This window comes from Podarcis liolepis (assembly GCF_965112155.1).
Source record: "Podarcis liolepis genome assembly, chromosome: 1".
Lineage (NCBI taxonomy): Eukaryota > Metazoa > Chordata > Lepidosauria > Squamata > Lacertidae > Podarcis > Podarcis liolepis.
In genome coordinates this window covers 71,809,731-71,829,262 of record NC_139554.1, presented here as the reverse complement: position 1 = coordinate 71,829,262, position 19,532 = coordinate 71,809,731, and the positions used below count along the sequence as shown (strand labels likewise).

Sequence of the window (19,532 nt, the reverse complement as noted above, 5' to 3'; positions counted from 1 at the left end):
AATTTGGGGGAAAATATTTTTTTTGTTTTTATTGCATATATCTGCCACATATCAAACTGGGTTTTATATTTATTTTAAAGTAGATTGGTTATTGGTGGCATGCAGATAATATCTCTAAAAATTAAGATACAACACAAGTTTCAAAGTAAACATAAAAGAATTTATTACTAACACTCTTGTACAAGATGAAGAAAATGTTGTTTTTATATCAGGGAAGGGGTGTAGCTTAGTTGTAGAGCATCTCCTTTGTATACCAAAGGTCTCTGGTTCAATCTGCAGCATCTCTATGTAGGTCTGGGAGATAACCCTGTCTGAAGTCCTGGAAATGGAGATTTGTGGTAGAATTCCAAACATGTGATACATAAGTTTAGGCTTAATAAAAAATTTGTAAACTGATTTAACAACATAAAATGTCTATCAGCAGGGTCTATGACCAAGACCTGGGTGACGTTACTCTGACACAGGTTTGCCCACCTGGGTACTTGGTCCAGCACCAATGCAGGTGGGAGGTGTTTTTCCCATAGCATGTAGGGATTCTGTTGCCGTCAACAGAAGGTCCTCCCACTCCAGTACAGGATTCAAGGACTTGTATCTGTTGTTGGGTCATAGAGACAGTAACCAGCTATAGATCTTCTTTGACTAGTCTTTTTCAAATATGTCTCAATTAGTTCCAAGGAATTGCCAGTATTTGCAGAATACTTTGTTCTGTCTGTGGCAACATCAGTACATGATCAGTAAGTAGGCCACAGGTGTGATGTCAGCACATGTAGCGCCTTTTCAAGAAGCTCCCATTAGTCTGACAGTGGCGTGAACAGGCTGTGTCGAGTTCTATGCCTGGATGCACATGTTCTCATGAACTGATGCAAACAGGTGTTTGTTGGAGTCCTCCCTTGTCAGAATCTCATCTTTTCAGCATAGCGCACTGTAGACAGTTGAAAGAGCAAAATACTGTGAGGGAAAAGTTGGTGCCTTTGCTATCAAGTTTCCTTCAATTTTTACAAGCAATTCATCTTTAATAAAGCAAAACTCCAGACTCATAATCCTAGTATTTAAAGAGAGATTTAAAATGTTTGCAACTAGACTAATGATCAAGTGAAGGTTAATAAATATGGAACTGTAGGAAACAGCTTCAGTTTGTGGAATCTAAAATGCTAAGTAGCCTTGAGATTCAAGCCTTTGAAATGTTTCACCACGTTCAGAAGATCTAACTATGTTGGGTTGTAAGTTTTCATTGCTCAGACATAATTACTGGCTGAAATACTAATATTCATAAGAAATACACTGCTAAGCATTGATGTCCCAGACCATTTCTAGTTGGATGTGACTATTGATGCCAGAATGTGAATAAAAACGTAAAGGTAAAGGATCCCTGACAGTTAAGTCCAGTCCCGAACGACTCTGGGGTTGTGGTGCTCATCTTGCTTTACTGGCCAAGGGAGCTGACGTTTGTCCGCAGACAGTTTTCCCTGGTCATGTGGCCAGCATGACTAAGCCACTTCTGATGAAACCATAGCAGCGCACGGAAACGCCATTTACCTTCCCTCCGGAGCGGTACCTATTTATCTACTTGCACTTTGATGTGCTTTTGAACTGCTAGGTTGGCAGGAGCTGAGACCAAACAACGGGGGTTCACCCCGTCATGGGGATTCGAACCGCCAACCTTCCGATCAGCAAGCCCACAGTGCCACCCATGTCCCAAGAATGTGAATAGGGATGTGCATTTTCTTTGAAAGCAATGTAGTGCAGATTGAGAATACTGGCATTTGTGTGTGCCCCTGTCTGCTCCTGTGCCTAAAATCTACAGTTCTTTAGAGGAGGTAAGTGCATGGAAGGATGCCTTCTCTGATAAGGCTGTGAATGCACGTTTGAAGCTTGAACCAATATTAAAGTAACTACAGATAATTTGTTGGATTCATATTTGTGATTTAATACAAATAAGCACTTCTGGTATCCAAGCAGCATGAATTAGAAAATTTGTACTATCATTTCTGACTAAAATAAAATGTGTTGGAAAGAGCTAGTGGCTAGAAGGGTTGAGCTTTCAATGCTTCTCTATATCAATCACTAGCCATTTGTGAAACAGATTTGTGGTTTCTGGATAAATGCTTTTCAGCTTGCATATGAAGGTATTATTATGTTAGTAAATGTTTGTAATTGTATTACCAGATAAATACAGTTGATATTGCAGATTTTCACATATACAGTGGTACCTCAGGTTACAGATGCTTCAGGTTACAGACTCCGCTGACCCAGAAATAGTACCTCGGGTTAAGAACTTTGCTTCAGAATGAGAACAGAAATCGGGTGGCGGCAGCGGGAGGCCCCATTAGCTTAAGTGGTACCTCAGGTTAAGAACAGACCCCCATAATGAATTAAGTTCTTCACCTGAGGTACCACTGTACTGGGAAATAGAGGTGATTTCATGAGGAGATGGTATGGGTTGATAGCTGGAATGAGAGAGTTGAAAAACAGTGCTGGTAAAACCAGAAGCATAGTATCTTTTATAATATACCTACTTCCTACCTTTGTGAATGTCAACCTTTGTGAAAAATTTATACAATTTCTCAAAATAAGAACTTTTGATGCTTTCTGTGTGCAGCGTTTGCAAGAACTAAGGTTTTATATATTTCACACTTCAAATGAAACATTTATCAATTATTATTGTGTTAGAGCCTCAACCTGCTGATCTAAGGCAAATACTGATTCTTTCAGAATATAACATAAGACGTAATGTAATGTGTTATAACAATGAATAATGTTTAAACCATGTGCACATTTTAGTAAAAAAATGAAATATCATGTGACAAGAAAGCCACAGATATAGAATGCTTTTCAAGTAGCTACTTTATTGTATCTTCATATTTAAAATGTGTGTGTTAAAAGTTTTCTGCTGATGATTATCATTGTTAACTGTTCTGTAGCTTTTAAACTTTCTTGTTTTAATGTTTATGGAAACTTCTGCTTTACAGTAATAGTGGTGAGTTCTTCTTGATAATAAACACAGTGCATGTCATCTTAAGGCCATTTTGAGCACTTATTTTGCTGCCTCTTCTCCCACTCCTATTTTCTTTTATGAACACTACTTATTGAACAAATTTTAGTGGGGAAGAAATTGTCACTTGCAGCTTCTCTTTGAGTCTATTTCAGTTGTAAGCTTTGCTTAATGTTGTGGAGAAGACTGATCTGAATCTACTTCTCTACTTCCATTTCCCATCCTCTCATTTTCCTAGGTTTCCTTCTGTCTCCATAGCACAGCAGCTTCATGGTACATCAAAGGCATTGGTGCTGACTATATTTGCCAGTTAAGGCATCACAGTTAGGACAAACTCACTTCAAACCATGGTTTCTGGATTGCTAGTTGATTGAAAACCACAATCTGTTAATTCAGGCGTCATGTCAATTCATAGTTAGGCAATGGTTTGAGATAAGTTTGTAACTACTGTAAGTCTATAAAGTGCAGTGTATTTTTTTTAAAAAAATATCTGTCCAATCTTTTCTATCTTTTCCAAAACCTGGAATCAATTCCCAGTGCTATGGATGACTTCATAAATGCTTCTTGTTTAAGAGCTGCCAGATACGAACTACAGATACGTTCCAGTTTTTCTGTAGCTGCAGATTAGTACAGTGGTACCTCGGGTTACATACGCTTCAGGTTATAAACTCCACTAACCCAGAAATATTACCTCGGGTTAAGAACTTTGCTTCAGGATGAGAACAGAAATCGTGTTCCAGTGGTGCGGCAGCAGCGGGAGGCCCCATTAGCTAAAGTGGTGCTTCAGGTTAAGAACAGTTTCAGGTTAAGAATGGACCTCCAGAACGAATTAAGTACTTAACCTGAGGTACCACTGTAATTGGAAGCAATATATTTGTAGTGGTCAGAGAATCCTGATACATACCGGTATATATTGACCTCTGCTTAAGAAGCCTGCTGCTTATACCTCTATGGGTTTGATCCAGAGCTTTCCTCCAATGCCAGTAGCATCCCCTTAGGGGAGTTTTGCTCAGGATGCTCCTAGCAGCAGAAAGCAGCTAACTTATACCAATTTCCCCTCTACCCTCCACTGCAAACTGGGGGATCACCCAATCTGGAGCAATTTTTGGGAGGGCATAGAGGGCTGCAGGAGAGGGGAAATCACTAAAAATCTGATCCTCTCCCATTCCACCAGCATGATTTCTTCATTGAATCAAAATTATTCCATGGACCGAAGAGGCCTTCCATTTGTCTTGACTGGGTCTGTCCCAATATGTGTATGCACTTAGTATTTTCTTTTCTAGATTTGAAATCCATGTGGTGTTTTTCTTTCTTTCTTCTTGATATCTGAATATATGACATTATCAGGAGTTCATTTGTGAAAATAATAATGAGGAAGAAAGAATGTATTGGGCTTATTGGGATAAAATTATTGAACCTGGAAAGGTCCACACCAACACTAGATGTTATGATACCTGCAGTCAGTTCTACCTGTGGTACTAGCACCCCCCAATTTATTACAGCAGTATTGCTTACACTGAAAGTATGTCTCTCTAATGCCCATGTAAACACATTATTGCACTATCTTCACATAATGCTCTCATTGGAAAAGTAACTATAGATTTTCCACAGATGGTCTCCCTCCCCAGCATTGTTGCTGAAGATTAAATGGACAGTTGACTGGCTCAACAAGATGTAAATAAATGTTAATGGTTTTAAAACAGCTAGTTTTATTCATTAGAAAAATGTCTACTATGTGCTTTCATGCAATTCTCTTTATTTAGGTAAAGCAATGATTGTTATGCAATATTCATAAATAATGCTAAATTTATTTTGAAATTTTGTTCTAATGCATGGGAAATAATGCAAAAATTAGCCCCAAATGTGCTGCTGTTTTTGCCCAATGCTGCTCTCATTGTTATCCTTGTGCAGGAGAAGAGACACAATTCAGTCTTTTGGTATTAAGGTTGTGGCATGTTGATGAGCCATTTCTGTAATCTGTTAGCTTTCCTGTAAACAGTAGCAAAAGCACTCGAGAGTGTCTGACAGGTCTCAGTCATATCACCAGCATCTCATGGTCAATGGTAACAAAGGTCATGGAACGATCTAACAGGATCAATGGAGTATAATTGGTTTTATTGATCTTTTGTAGTAGACTTTTTAGCCAAGGTCATAAGTATACCCCCAGTGCCATATCTATATACAACCTAGACTGGCAGAACTTCGAAAAAGATAACAAACAGGTATGTTTGAAATAGTTCAATGGCCAATTTCTCAATAACCTTCTCTCTGACAGTACCTGTTTCATCCTTTGTAGAGTTACCTATCCACTGAGAGCAGTAGAAGAAGCCCTGCTTTGTGTCCCACCACTATTGAGGTTTTTTATATAATCAGACATTAATAATTTTTGACATCCAAAACCCCAGGTCTCCTTTGACCACTTTCATCAGCCAATATGAACAGGGTTCTTGTGAACGTGTAGTGTGCCTTGCCACTATAAGGATCTTATCCATGTCCTCAGGTTCGCCTAAACATGAGAACATGGTTCTAACCAGAACCAACCTGCATTTAAAATGTGGAGTCCAGGTTTGAATGGATGATATTTTATTATTATTTACTAAAATATTTATAAAATGCTTTTGGGGACAAATGTGCTCAGAGAGTGGCTTCCAGAAGAGTAAAATGCATTTACAAAAATTTTAATATACAACTATATCAATATCAATTGGCATAACATCATTTAAAACCGGCTAAGCTTCAATATAAGTTGCTGGGAATCATATGTGGGCAATGTGCTGCTGAGCTTAAGTCCTGCTTGTAGGCTTCCCAGTGGCATGTAGTTGGCCACTGTGAAAATAGGATGCTGGCCTCATTGGGCCTTCAGTCTGATCCAATAAGTTTCTTCTCATGTTAATTTTGCTGATAGACATGCATGAAAATAATGCATCTGTCCCAATGCTGCACTGAAGTGAGAGAACTGCAGTGATCTAAAAGGATATTCTTCTAGTGTGTTCTGAATTCTATGGAAAATGACCTGTGCTTTTCAGCGATTCTGAATTCGCTGAAATATTTCAAATTCCTAGTTTCCAGCAAAAATGTTTAGTAGCTGTTGGGGATAATATTCATAACTAACTGCAATAATTACGTGTAGGATCTGGTAGAAACAAAAAAGTAGTGTACTTTATGAGACTGGAGTCCACTGTGTAATTAGTTATATTTACCATCCAGTCACCAAGAAAAAACAAGAGGCTGCCCAGAATAGTTGTGCTTCCTAAGAACAATGGCTGAGCTGGGAGAGCTGCTGGACTCCCCCCCCCCCCCTTTTCATATCAGTTTCCACATTTGGTCTTCTGTGGTATTTGATTGTCACAGTGCTGAAGTTAGGTTTTAACTCTTGATCTTGTTTGTGTATTCATCTGTTGCTAATTCTTAAAGCATAATTTCAGTATTGCAGATCAAATGCAATCTGATCAAATGCTTTCATACCCTTAACAACCTTTATGAATAGTACTACTGCTACAAAAAAACTAACCCTTTGCTTTATTGCAGCCCCTTCACAATTGTCAACTCCTTGGAAGCTGCCATCTTTCCACCAGTTATCTTGCCTTTATCGGATTTCCTCCTTCATGTTTACTAGAGTGCTTATATTACCATTTAAAATGATTGTATTTCAAGCTAGTTGAAGTACAATATGTCTGTGCCCAATGAAAATACCTATTGCTGGGATAGAACCTATTTTTTAAAGGCTGCTAATTCCTTGTCCAAATATTTTCTAATGTTTTTGGACAAAAGTAAAGATAGGCTGCTGCGACATTCCATATAATCCAAAAATTGTAGTTTTAGGTTATCTGAAAGATCTGACTTTGGAGGATAATTTGAATTAACCATATGCCTGCTGACTTCAGAAGATGGCTGTGTTTACAAGTAACCATATGTGTTTCATGCATGAGCAGGAAGGAGTTTGTGCAAGACTTGTGCCCTCCCGTCCCCTTCTCCCACATGACCAGGAGAAGGACTTTGCTAACATTTACTTTTAGTTTTAATGAACATTGGTTTATTGTGTTTTCTGGCTCATAAGCAAACTTGAAATTGTGGTTTCTGAACCTGGCTTATGCACAGAAGTCACTGTTTAGTGTTGTATCCCATGGGTGGGATTTTAAAAATGTATTTCTCTTTCAACTTTGTTTCATTTCTGTGGGGTTTTATTGTTTGTTTGGTTGTAAGTCATTTTGGGTTGCTATGGGCAAGATAAAGCAACTGACAGATTTACTTAATAAAAATGAATAAATTTGAGAGTGTGGCCTGTATATAAAGCCTTATATTGGAGATTTCTAAGGCCATCGCCTTTGATGGACTGCTACAAACAGATTTGTTCAATAGCTTTAGATAAGTAACTAGTCTTATAAATAAGTAACTTATAAGTAACGTATAAGTGAGTCAAAGAAGGAATATTAGTTATTTAGAATATCTTGGAGATGAATATTATTGTAAATTACTATAACAGAAGGCAGTGGAAAGAGAGGATTGGGAAAAGTTGTCACCTCCCTCTACTTGCTAGGGAGAGCATTTTAGCCGTTGGGAGTGAAATATGGACCCAATCCAGGCATAGGCAAACTCGACCCTTCAGATGTTTTGAGACTACAACTCCCATCATCCCTTACCACTGGTCCTGTTAGCTAGGGATGATGGAAGTTATAGTCCCAAAACATCTGGAGGGCCGAGTTTGCTTATGCTTGACCCAATCCAAAGTGTTTTGAAGTGTTCTGTTGAAAATCTAGGGACTGAACTGTTTTCTGAACTCCAAACCAAATACATTTTTTTGCTGGGGGTGGTGGGCTATATTTTGGCAGTGCATGTGGTACTAACAGGTTGTTATAGGAGCTTGACTAATCTGGATGCTTGCTTTTAACTGTGTTTCTGTTGAATTTAACATGGTTCAGTGTCAAAATAAGCTTTCTGTTACTACTTCCTTGTCCACTTGTGCTGTCTTACTGTCTGACAATAATACCTTTTTGTACCACAATCAACCAGTTTTCATGGTTTGCTGTCTACTGTTGAGGCAGCTCTGTTGCTTAGACACTTCCTTAAAAAAATCTATTTTATTGATTTTTGAAAAACAAGCAGTGATGACTTGACATATGACAGGGATAACATTAAAATGAAGTTTAACTCTCAGCAAATGTTGCTGGTATACTTTCTATAACAAAAGGAAATGTTTCTTATTAAATATTTTGAAACAATCCTTAAAAAAATCAACATTGCTTATTGCTGGATGTGTTGGACTTATAGTTCAGTAGTACTAAAAATATCATTCAGAACAAATTAGAGGCCCTTATCTGGAATTTGCATGTTATCAGTGTGCATTCCTCCAGCACATTATTTTAGGAATTTGGTAGCAATGGTTTACTCTGCTATGAAAAGATAACTAGAGCTGCAACCCTACATCTAATTACCAGGGAGGAAACTCACTTTAACTTACTTCTGAACAGGTATGCATAAGGTTGTATTAACACAGTTTACAAACAGACCTTTTTCCTCACTTTAAGCTGTGTTTTTAATTTGCAGATAAACCTTTTAGTTAAACAGTAAAGGGACATGGTTTATAATAATCACCCATTCAAGATCAAGATTGATTGGTCTCATTATATGCAAGTAGCACTGAAGAGTGTAGTATGAAGTACACAGCTGATATTTCAATGAAACTGCTTATAATAAAAAAACCCCAAGACAATACTGGTATGTTTATGGAACTCCCACTCAGGAGACATTCAGCTGACCCCCACAGTAGAGGCCTTTTGGCATAAGCGGGAATACATTCTTATTTGTTCAGGCCTTTGAACTGTAGAAGGAGTGGTGCTGAGAGAATTGTGATGCTATAAATGTTCATCACTGCTCAGTTATGTTAACTGACTGTGGTTGTGTTTTTAAGTCCTGTTTTTATTGTACTGGTGGTTTTATGTATTTATATTGTAAGCTGCCCCAGACTCCAGTTTATAAGAAGTGTGGGGCATAAAAAGTGTGCATGTATAAAATATTACAATGTGATGGGCACAAGAATTTCAAGGCTTAATAAATAATGAATATAATGGAGCCATTATTTTTTTTAATGTACATTATTCAGTTTTAAACGTTTGCCTTTAAGAAATCATTTTATTTTTGTATTCAAATTTTGCAAAAGTGGAAACTGATGTAGCTTCTGCAGTTAAGGGGTAAAATAAAATAATCACCATAAAATTATGATATCAAATCAACCAGAATGCCTTAAACATTGCTCCTACTTGTAAACGCCTGCTGGTATAAGAGAGCTTTTACTCATTTCCCAAAGAAGCCAAATGGTTACTTATCATTTATGTCAAGTTAGGGCTATAGGCTTGAATTTTTTGTTTTGTTTTGTTTTGTTTCTATGCTAGATAAATCAAGAATTTTCTATGCATTGGGGCACACATTGATCCGACAGTGTTGATGGGGGGCATTAGCTTTGTTGTTGTTGTTTAGTCGTGTCCGACTCTTCGTGACCCCATGGACCAGAGCACGCCAGGCACTCCTGTCTTCCACTGCCTCCCGCAGTTTGGTCAAACTCATGCTGGTAGCTTCGAGAACACTATCCAACCATCTCGTCCTCTGTCGTCCCCTTCTCCTTGTGCCTTAAATCTTTCCCAACATCAGGGTCTTTCCCAGGGAGTCTTCTCTTCTCATGAGGTGGCCAAAGTATTGGAGCCTCAGCTTCACAATCTGACCTTCCAGTGAGCACTGTTTATTATGCCCAAAGTCCCCCCCCCCCCGTTTAATCATACATTATTTAACTTGTTCTTATTGCATTTCAAATTTCAACAGTAATTTGTACATTTTTGCAATGACATGATCATCATTCATACACAACTGTATTTCAAAGTCTGTCTATTGTTCTATACCGAAAGTCTTTTTATCTTATGTAACTTAAATCTCTCTGTAAACTGTAAGTAGGAAAACTGTTGGAGACTGTGACCTTCCCTTGCTAGTTGTTCCCTTGTTTTAACTTTACAGTCTCCTTGGTTCCATGCTAATAATTCTTGGTACTTTAATCATTTCTCTTTGCCTATCACCTCTTTTCCATGAAACACTTCTAGTGTTGAGATTCATAAAGGTATCTTCACATACAAGCTAGTTTTATATCTATTCCAGATTATCAATATAGTACATCTGATAAAATGGTTTTTAAAGTCCACGTTGAGTTTCACCTTAGGTAAAGGTAAAGGGACCCCCGACCATTTGATCCAGTCGTGACCGACTCTGGGGTTGCGGTGCTCATCTCGCTTTATTGGCCGAGGGAGTCAGCGTACAGCTTCTGGGTCATGTGGCCAGCATGACTAAGCCGCTTCTGGCGAACCAGAGCAGCGCACGGAAACACCGTTTATCTTCCCGCTGGAGCGGTACCTATTTATCTACTTGCACTTGGACGTGCTAGGTTGGCAGGAGCAGGGACCAAGCAAAAGGAACTCATCCTGTCGTGGGGATTTGAACCGCCAACCTTCTGATCGGCAAGTCCTAGGCTCTGCGGTTTAACCCACAGCGCCACCCGTGTCCTACCACAAATATTCACGCCATCCAAACCTTAAGGCATAAGCTTCTAATTTCAAAAGTCTCTTGTTTCACAGACACCCACTCCTTCATCCACACTAAATAACAGGCTGCAAAATACAGTTTCAAAATAGGCAAACATTTACAAATGTTTATGAAACGTTGATGGAGAATTGCATTTCTTTTGACAGAAGAAAATGTTTACATCTCTCATTTGGAGCATGGAATAATTGCTTCCCAGGACCTAACAATGTTGTCTTTATGGAGAATGATGTGGGTTGGAACAGATGACTGTTATAGGAGCTAAGCACTAAAAAACTTGAATGCAAGCCGCTTTTTTGGTCTTGCTTCTGTGTTTGCCTTCCTGTTTTACCTCCTATGACCTCACTGTGATGCATTCCTACTTTACACCTCACAGATGCCATAACTTTCTGTAATTTATTGTAATTGACTCAGTTTATACATAAATTGGAGTAGAGATCTTGTCAGAGACCAATTAAGATTAATTATGTGTGCCTCATGAATTCCATTCATGCAACTGGGTTATAATCAATGGGAGAAAACATAGGAAAGACATTCTGGGCTGGTACTGTCCACAAGAGATGTTTGGGCCAGATAAAAAGCATTTTGCATTCATAGCCTGTGAGACACTATACAAAAAAGATCCACTTGATGAAAATAAATAGTTATTTGCAAGGCATTTCTATAACTAGAAAAAGTACATTCAGAAGTCCATGAGTAGTTGTGCCACAATTGAAGTAGAGAAGGACTGAAATTTTTGGCTCCAAGAGTCTGAAGAGATTGAAGCACTCGTATGAAGAAACATTCATTTTTCAAACGATAGTATGACTGCTAATTGGAAATGCCAAACCTCTGGCATACGGGCACAAGGTACAGTATAATCTACTTTTGTGAGTTTTTTAAAAAAAGAATTAGACTACTATGCATTTTTGCTTACCTGAGATTTATTATATATACAAGCTTACATCAGTATTGCTGTTCTGCTCCTACATGAATTCTGCAGCCACTCCCTATGGTAAGTTCCCTCCATGAGAGCGGAGGGATTGTAGGAGAGAAAACATTGATAGAAGCATTTATTTTGGCACTCAGAGAGGAAAGCTTATGCAAATTAGTTTACTGGTCATTGTGAGGCATTTCTGATAAAACATTAAAGGTGTTGTTAACCTTTAGCTAGTCCTTTGAGCCACTTCTGCCTGACTCAGTCACGATGCCTGTTTCTGTCCTTGGGTATCCTTTGAGACAGCTGTTTCAGTAGCCCTGTATGCTTCAATGTAAGAAGCCATATTTGAAAGAACAATGTTGACCTTTAACTTTTCTTTTTAAACTGAAAACATGCTGAGGGAAATATGGAATGCAAAGTACTGTAATGACTTTACAGTAACTATTCAAGAGTTCAATGACAAATGCAAAAGTCTAACCTTTTAGCTGTAATTTTTAATGAAACTCACATGCAGCTTCATAGAGTATGGTTAACTTTTAACTTGTTTGTGCAGCATTCTTAATCCTTGTAAGTCATTTGTTCATTTGCTGATGTTAGTGTTGTTGACAGTAGTTTTATTTCCCTGTTTAACAGCAAGCATGTCTTCTTTCCTTTGTATTGCGGCAATGGTATGCTTTATGAGCTATGATGACAATGTGTTTTTTTTAACAAAAAATGCAAAACAGTTGCCTAGAAATAGTAAGGTAACTTATTTGTGTTTCTGTTCTGAACCTTGGGCTTAATGAGCAATGAATCTGTAAGTGAAAGTGCACTGTTTCAAAAAGCACTTAATTTTTTATATTCTCAGTATATTGAACTTCTTTGGGAAATTTTGAGCTGTCTTTCTTCATAATTTTGAGATTATATAGGTCAAACGTTTAAGGGTAAACTTGTTTTCAAATATAATCTAAATATTTGCATCACCAAAATGCTGCAAAAGGAGTGTGATTTCTACAATTAGCAACTAAAGTAAATCATAGGAATTAGAAAAAGAGAAATGTATCCCTTTCTGCAGTGCTTTAGACATCTTGCAAAAATGTTCTCTTACATATAGAGAAGCCTGGAATCAATTCTGTTAGCATGTTTAAAAATGCAAAAATGTAGTAGTAAATATAACTCTAAAAGAAACTTCCATCCGTCTAGATTAGAGGGCTGGGTAGTGATGATAAAGAAAGACATTTAGTAAGACATTGTTGGATGGGATGACCAGCCAGTCACAAGAGTGATCAAATAATATTAGCTCCAACCCTTTTCACACACCTCTAGTTTTGAGGTGCCTCCTAAAAGTATGTCCTGTAGTTGCCCCCTTTCTGCAACTGTACCCACCATGGACTTCCATGCTTGTGGTGATGGGTAGAAGGAACAGTTTTGTATTTTTTTTATTATAATATCCTCAGCATAACGGTTTAGCTTATTGCAGTGTGTTATATGTACAGTTGCCTCCGAAGACGGTTCAGAAACTTCAGCTGGTGCAAAATTTGACTATGGGGTTGCTCACAGGGGCAAGACAAGTTCAGCTTCCTATCCTATAAAACCTCAAATGGCTCAGAACCTCAGTACTTTAAGAACTGCCTCTCCCCATACAAACCAACTTGTACCCTGCATTTGTCATCCAAGGTCTTTCTCTGTATCCCTCCTTCCCGAGAGATTTGGAGTGTGGCAACACAAGAATGGCCTTTTCTGTGGTGGCTCCCTGTTTGTGGAATGCTCTCCAGAGAGGCTTGCCTGGCACCATCATTACATGCCTTTAGGCACCGGGCAAAAACATTCCTCTTTACCCAGACCTTTGGCCACTAAACAATCTATGGCCTTTTAAAGTGGGGGACTGTTATGATTTTTTTCTGTGATTGTTTTATTGTTTTTAATTATTATGCTATGTAAATTATGTTTTTAATGTTGTATACCACCCTGGGATCTTCAGATAAAGGGCAGCATATAAATTGAATTATTATTATTATTATTATTATTATTATTATTATTATTATTATTATTATTAGCTTCAATTCTGTGTAACAATTGTTAATCAGTAAGTTTTATTTTGGTTCCCGAGCACTAAAAGTTAAAGGTAAAGGACCCCTGGATGGTTAAGTCCAGTCAAAGGTGACAATGGGGTGCGGAGCTCATCTCACTTCAGACTGAGGGAGCTGGCATTTGTACACAGACAGCTTTCTGGGTCATGTGGCCAGCATGACTAAGCCACTTCTGGTGCGACGGGACACTGTGATGAGTGCCAGAGTGCATGAAAATGCCATTAACCTTCCCGCTGCAGCAGTGCCTATTTATCTATTTGCACTGGTATGTGTTTGAACTGCTAGGTTGGCAGGAACTAGGACTAAGTAATGGGAGCTCACCCTGTTATGCGGATTTGAACCGCCAACCTTGCTATCAGCAAGCCCAAGATGCTCAGTGGTTTAGACCGCGGCGCCACCTGCTCCTGAGCACCGTGGATAGCTGTTGAACCTTTTAACACTGTTTGGATGATTTGGAAAAAAGTTGTCATTGAAAGAATTCTCCTGCACTTGCAACAACAGTGTATGTTGCAATATGACGTCGTTGCTACTGTGCCATTCTGTGAATTATGTAGCTTACAGGCACAGATGTCCAATGTGGGGGGGGGGGGAGACATTGCTGCAGGATTTGGCCCTTATACATTGCTGCTCAAGGATTCTAGGTATAGGCAAAGACTCTTGACTAAAAATAATTATTGGCATACTAGGTCCATGATTTGTTGTATTAATTTTATTTACTGATTGTCATATCCTGATGATTATGTTTGCCATTGGGTAATGTGTTCAAGTCATGGTTGTAATAGCATTTTTTTTTAATTGATCTCTTTTTAGGCTCCCCCTGCACCTTATAACTGCTATCTTTTTGCAGTTAATAGCATTCAGTGCTAAGTTTCAGCCTGGGAATTTCCTGTTATAAATGTACTCTATTTTCTCCACTAATGTGATGGGCAGTGTTGCTTTAACCTCTAAATGTGCTCCTTGTTCTTTCCAGCAATGCAGGGTGTACATACATTAAGAAACATTGCACTGCAGTGTTGCCTTGGGTCAGGTTGTGCCCCATAGAAACGGCACAAAAGCAGCTGACTGGTGCTTGTATATTAATATAAGCAGTTGTGGGCACACATATGCTTTTAGCTGTAACTGAATTTACATATGACCTGAATACAGAGTATAGGTGTGTGGATCTTCTAAACCAGGGATGGGGAACAAGTGGCCCTCTAGATTTTACTGAACTAGAACTCAATTTATTCCTGACCACTTGTCATCTGGCTGAGGTTGATGGGGATTGGCATTCAATAACATCTGGAGGGCTACACGTTTCCAATTACTGTTCTTAAGCAATTTTGTATGAACTTCAACTCCTCATTCTTCAAAATAATGGTATGGAGGAAAAGGCAATTATTACTGGATGCATAACGTGTACAGTCCTACCATAAAAGAAGCATTAAGAAGAGCATGAGAAGAGCCTTACACTGTTAGGTTGAGGGTCCATATTCTTGCAGTGGCCTATGGGAAATTTAAAAGCATTCACCATGACAGTATATTCGACACTGTCACATATATTTTTACATAGCTGAAATGCTAGAAGTGTGGCACTGAAACAAAATGATTGCTGAGCGAGTGTTTCTGTTCAGGGTTTCAGCCACTATGTTCCCCCTTCCCCTGATTTTTCTGCCTCTACCCATAGCTGTCAACTTACAGATTTGAAAATAAGGGACCAGCAGCCAAAATAAGGGACCTGCAGCCTCACCTGATCCAGGCACTCCAGTCTTCCTGTCTTCCTGCAGTCTGGTCAAACTCATGCTGGTAGCTTCGAGAACACTGTCCAACCAACTTTGTAACTAGAGGTTCAACTGAATAGAATCTGAATCACATGCACCACAAGGCCTATGCAGCCTCAACTTAAGATGGCTCCCCGGCCTGGCTTTGCACTGCAAAGTTTGCAGCAGCACGTGCAACAAAATGGCGTCCAGCATTCAAAAACCTCAGCTTGCATTAAATAGCCACACACAAGGCATGCAAGCTCCACCCCGCAGTTGTTCTTAGACTTCTTATTGGGGGACTTCCGGGTTGGTGCCTCCGGCAATGGCGGATTTCCTCTGACCGGGAGGAATCTGCTCCGTGGAAATTTGGGTCTGGCCACCACGGCGAAGGCGGAGACACGTAAAAATCACAGGCGGGAGAAGCCTGTGAACGTGGGATTTGGCGGGCACCTTTTGCGCCTCCCCTACTCGCGGGGAAACCCGGTTTCGGGGATCCGGAGCGACGTGGGGTGAGCGGCGCGGTGCTTCGAATCGTCTGCTTCTTCCACGGAGCGAAGCCGCATAGCTGTTGCCAGAGAGCATTGACTTTTTCCTGTGGACAATTTGACTCCAAAGTAATTACCCGTGAGTAGAGCTGAGACGGGAGAATCGGATTTTAAACATTTAATTTGGTATAAAAACGGGGAGGTTCAAAACAGGAAGTCCGCCTTCCCTATTTGTAAACAGACTGAGGCAAGGAGGCTGTAGGCTGAAGTCTTGGAAAGCCTTTTGTAAAAGACTAAATTTCCATCGGTAAAGAGCATAAAACCCCCCTTGGAGGCAGGAAAAGGGGGGGGAGTTGTGGACTGAGTATGCCTGCAGGAGAGAGTGAAGGGAGTTAAAATACCGCCACTCTGACCCTGGAAACGGGCTGCCAGTAGGACTGACGTTTTGGAATGTTCATTGACAGCACTTAGAACGTTCCTTGACAGCTAGCAAAGGAAGAGAAATACATTGTTTCTATTGTCTCCGGCTGCTTCTAAAAAGGAGTAAAAAGTATCTGAAATCTGAAATTAACTTTGGATTGTATGAGTTGTGTTTAAAGGGGACATTGTTTCCCTCTAGTGGAAATCTCTGAAATTGGTTACTTTATAAGAGCTGGGCTAGGGGGACTTCCAGCTGTAAGATAAGAACTGTGAGACTCTGAGATTGACCTTGAATTTCTCAAGTGTTATGGCAAATGGAAAGGAAAAAAACAGATGAAATGTCGACAGAAGAGGCCTTAGTGGTCGCATTAGTGAAAATAAACGATACGCTGGAACAGCTTCACAGGAAAACAGACAATCTGGGACAAAAGGTGAACACCAACACAGAAACCATCCAGAGATTGATACAGGAAACTGCGGATGAAGTCAGGGAGAAAACCCTTGCTGCTGAATGTAAAACAATACAACTGGAGTGTGAGAGAGCCCCATCCATTCAAAGACAACTCGATGAACATAAGTTGACATCTGATATGATGGAATTTAAAGAAAAACAGATGAATTTTAAGACCAGAGCCCTACCTGAATTGGGAAAGGAAAGCTTGACAGAGCTTCAGGAGGAGACAGGACTAACATCGGTTGAGAAAGAGAGGCTTTTGGGGGTCAGTATGGCCGCCAAAAATGTGAATTTATTTAAGGGTAACTGTGAAGGACGTTGGATTGAAGAGAAGGGGGATTGGGAAATAATGGACAAATCTGAAGTTGCTATTGTTGGGCCGAGCTGTTGTGGTGGGGATGAGGGTTGCTGTGTTGCCGGGGATGTTGCTTTTGTTCCAAATAGTGCAAGTTTTGGATGGGATGGATTGTTTCAGGAGGTGGCAGAGGGATGTTTCTGGATTTGTTTGGCAGGGCAGGAAGCCTCAAGTAAAATTTAAGATATTGATGGATGCTAAAGAAGGAGGTGGACCTGTTCTGCCAGACCCCTAAACTTTGTTGTGAACCACCTGCTTTTTGCTGGCTGAGAGAATGGTTGTCTCTTGGAAGCACTGAAGTGTTGGATAATGGCAGATGAAGTTGATGGATTAGATGGAATTGGCAGAAAAGACTGGCAAGATCCGAGACCAGGGAGAAGAGTCGGTGGAAGAAGACTGGGAAAAGTTTAAAGATTATTTATAGAAATATTGTAAAATTAATGAATGTTAGAAGAACGTTGGAATGAAGTTATATGGCTTCAGTAGAAATGTTATAAGGAATTAAGTATAAATAGATTAATAGAGTATTAAAGGAAAATAAGGTTAAAATGTGTTAAGATAATTATAGGATAGAAAACAGGGGAAGATGGAAAGGAATTGCTGAAATAATTAATAGAAGTGGAATACAAAAAGGGAGGTGTGAGGAGGCCGTGGAAATATGTGAAAGAAAGATAAGATATTGGAAGTTTTTCTTTCTTTCTTCCCTTTTGATGTGTTTTTAAATTGCTTTTGTTTTGTTTTGTTAATTTTTATGTAGTGTTTTTGTATTGTAATGTACTGTTTTTTCTTTGTTTTTTTCTGTAAGTGTTTAAATTGTTGTAAAAGGAATAAATATTATTATAGACTTCTTATTGGGTGAGCAACACAGCCAAGCAACACAGTTGGAGCCTCCCTCCTCCCTGGCCGGCAGGGAGGGAGGGAGAGGACAGTCAGTTGCTTTTTATGTTCACCTATTTTGTGCCCCCCATTTTGTTTCCCAAACTCCATCATGTTGTTGTTGTTGTTGTTGTTGTTGTTGTTGTTGTTACAGCTGGTGGTCCACTAATAATAGACATACTAGTGTGCAGTCCCAGATATATTAAAATCTTGGATTTCTCCATTGATTTCAGTAGGCAGCTCTCATTATAACTCCTGGATACATTTTAAAACAGCTTCTCAGTGTGAACTAGAAAGTGATCAGTTTATACATCTGTGTCTAGCCACTCTATTATATTTCCTATCCCATCTGGTTGTCCGTTTCCCCCTCAGTCTCACAACATTCTGTGCCACTGAGTTTTTATGGGGATGTTTTAGGGGGCCCTTCTTTGGATTTTTTTCTTTAAAGATGTTTTGAGCATCTGCAAACCTCAGAGTAACTTCAAGTCTAGTAATAGCTCTCTCTTGTGCATAGATGATACAGGCTTGCATTTACACTTTCAATAAACATGAATAGCATAGTAATGCTTTTGTTGTATAATATTTTAAATTGATATCTCTCTAGAAAAGTCGGTATTACTTTCTCTCTCCTTTTAACTGAAAGATGCACTAAAAACAATGCTTATAAAGTGAGCAGGGGACATATCAGGGGAAATGTGGGTTTTCCAAACCTATCCATTCTCCTCAAATCTTCCTGAAGGATTTATTGAACACACTCAATTTTAACTTATGTTTATTATTTATTACATTTATATACCACCTTTTTCTTCCAAGGAGCTCAAGGTAGTTCACATGGTTCTCTTCCCCATTTCATCCTCACAACAACCCTGTGAAGTGGGTTAAGCTAAGAGATGGTAACTGGCCCAAGGTCACCCATTAAGCTTCATAGCTGAGTGGGGATTTGAACCCTGGTCTCAGGTCATAGGTCAATGCAGTCTTTTGTATTGTTAAAAACAATATTATTAGACAAAATAACACACAATGTAGTGCTTTCTGTTCACTAAAGATGTTGTGGAATGTTTTGGAATTCTACAGTTAAAGGGATAATGTACTTCTGATGTGTCATTCTTATGCCTCTCTAAATCTGAAATATTTCACTGGGGAAACTGATGTTTGGAATACTGTGTTTTCTAACATTGTGGATGTGTTCAGAATGTTAAAATAGCTGCTAGGAAGAGTCATCCAGCTACCTCTTTGTTTTCAAACAATGCTTGGTAAAATTGCCACTTTTCTGCAAACTGATGTCTTCTGAAATTATAAGCTTCTCTTGCTGTCCTCCCCCTTTCATTCTAGGGTGGAACTTCTTATACAAATGATACAGCAATTCAGAATTTGTCATAGTGAGAAAGTAGGCCAGTTTGCATATCACTGTAAAATTTGGTCAAGGGTTTATTGTGACTAAGCAGTTGTTCAATGGTTCCCATTTCACTCCTCCTCTGGTTTGAGCAAAAACAACAAGCCATGAAACTTAGCTACATTTTACATATGAATTTGAGATAATGAAGCCAAGGTTTCTTAATTCACAGCAAGCAATTAATCATGGCTTACCATGACATGTGAACTGGGCCATAGGCTGTTGTTGCTAAGCATCAGTTGCACTGGT

At 39.2% G+C, this 19,532-nt stretch overlaps 1 protein-coding gene and 1 long non-coding RNA gene across 29 annotated transcripts in view; both read left to right on the top strand.

Annotated features, from left to right (window-relative positions):
• PLEKHA7 (pleckstrin homology domain containing A7) overlaps positions 1-19,532 on the top strand; it is a 167,536-nt gene that overhangs the window by 6,680 nt on the left and 141,324 nt on the right. The window lies entirely within an intron of this gene.
• On the top strand, positions 17,356-17,854 carry LOC310705263. Its single transcript, XR_014525205.1, has 2 exons — positions 17,356-17,419; positions 17,484-17,854. It is a non-coding gene; the product is annotated as an uncharacterized lncRNA (long non-coding RNA).